Source organism: Aplysia californica, unplaced genomic scaffold, assembly GCF_000002075.1.
Source record: "Aplysia californica isolate F4 #8 unplaced genomic scaffold, AplCal3.0 scaffold00271, whole genome shotgun sequence".
NCBI lineage: Eukaryota > Metazoa > Mollusca > Gastropoda > Aplysiida > Aplysiidae > Aplysia > Aplysia californica.
In genome coordinates this window covers 790,771-792,631 of record NW_004797541.1, presented here as the reverse complement: position 1 = coordinate 792,631, position 1,861 = coordinate 790,771, and the positions used below count along the sequence as shown (strand labels likewise).

At 44.0% G+C, this 1,861-nt stretch overlaps 1 protein-coding gene across 1 annotated transcript in view; it reads right to left on the bottom strand.

The window, feature by feature from the left end:
• The window catches only part of LOC101861290 (serine-rich adhesin for platelets), a 71,983-nt gene extending 70,663 nt beyond the window's left edge, over positions 1 to 1,320 (bottom strand). Inside the window, exon 1 of the mRNA XM_005101169.3 lies at positions 853 to 1,320. The gene's annotated coding sequence lies outside the window, so the exon portion shown is untranslated. The remainder of the gene's footprint in view (positions 1 to 852) is intronic.
• Positions 1,321 to 1,861: the final 541 nt, after the last annotated feature.

Below are 1,861 nucleotides of genomic sequence, written 5' to 3'. Positions count from 1 at the left end.
TCTCTGTCTCTCTCTCTCTGTCTCTCTCTCTCTCCCCCTCCTTGTTTTTTTCCCTCTTCCTCTTCCTCCTCCCCTCCTTCCCTGCTCCACCTCCTATTCCTCCTGTCCCTCCACTAGCCCCTCTTCCTCTTCGCCCTCCTTCACGTTACCCTCCTGCTACCACCACCTCCTCCTCCTCTTTCTGATAAACGTGAATGACGTTTCCTTTTTCTTGGGATTATTTCGTTTCATTGCGTCAAAATGAATATAAGGGTGGATAAATATACATTGAGAATGGAATTACAGTGAGCAGACTTCCTTTTTCATTACTGCATAATATAATATAGGAGGTCAATAGAGCCGCCCACCTTGACCATCTCTCTAACTATTGTAAGAGTACGAGAGGTTCTTAGACGCACGTTATTCTCGTCTGTATGTCTGATTCAGTTTGTTTGTTTTTGTTGCTTTGTTTGTTGTTGTTGTTGTTGTTGTTGTTTGTTTGAACTATGGAGCGGATGACCCTGGTTCCAATCCCCAACGGGGTGTTTTTGAACTTGGTTATTTTGGGGAGGTCTCAAGGCTTTCCGCCTTTTTGGCTTAATCTTATCGGAGATGGACATGGAATTCGGTGGGCCCGCCTCATACATAACAGTGTTAAGAGAGGCGAGAAAGATATAAAAGTATTTTTTTAAACTACGGCATGGCAACCAAATAACAAATTGATTGTCTGTTACATTTTCCGGGCGTAATTATGTAAAACAGCTTAAATTACCGAGCAATTAGGCCTACATTAAAAAGACATCATTAGACAATTAATTAACTCTTTTCGATATTAGTATTATTTTTAATTTTGTTTAAATTTCTTTAACCTACCTCGACTGAGCGACCCCCTCTCGGCTGGGTAAAGCAAGCGTGCTAGACAAGGCAATTTTTGGCGTTGTCTGTTGCTGATCCAAAAGGCACGCCTGCTTCTCGGTTGCTGTTTCTCCTCTCGCTCGGTGAATCAGTTTCGTATCTTCTTAGGTTCGACTTTTTTGCTAACTCGCTTCTTCTTCGCGTTTCACAGGATCAAAGTTTCCTTCACAACGAGCGCTGATTGATGGCGATTTTCCGTCTTTTACAGGTATATTCGAAAGTTAACGTTCTATTCTTTTGAAAACCTAAAACTTGATTTTTGAAATTTCAGAATTTCACACACAGAACAAGAGGTGTTACAGGGTTCGAAAGATTGTGGGTTGAAAGCTTCCTACGTGTTAAAACCAGAATCAACTCAAATGCGTCGAGCCGGGGTGCGCGAAGACTCTTGCTTCGCTCGGCTATAAACGAAACCTCGGTGTGCACTGATGCCTTGGGGACGGGGAGGGCAAGGGGGGCAGGAATCTAGGCTGCGGATGCTGCTGCGCCACGATTGGTCCGTCTGAGAGAAGGCTGGGTCGCCCTCAATGCCAGACCTGTGCTGGCAACATTCCTCCTTTACTACCCCCCCCCTTTTTCCCCTATTTTACACACACACACACATACATTCACACATACACACTCACATACACATACTCTCACACGCGCGCACGTACACACAAACACAAACACACACAAACACACACATATACACACAAACTCAAACACACACACACACACACAAACACACGCACACACACACACACACACACACACACAAACACACCTCACGCTATCTTTTTGTCTTTCTTTCCAGATTGTATCTACCCCCTTTACATGTAATACTGCATTTGATTTCAATGAATCCTGGACCTGTCCTTGCACCCACCTTAACACACACACACACACACACACACACACACACACACACATTAGCTCACATGTCGTGCACACTCTCTTTCCAAAATTTAATGTCAAGTTCAAGAAT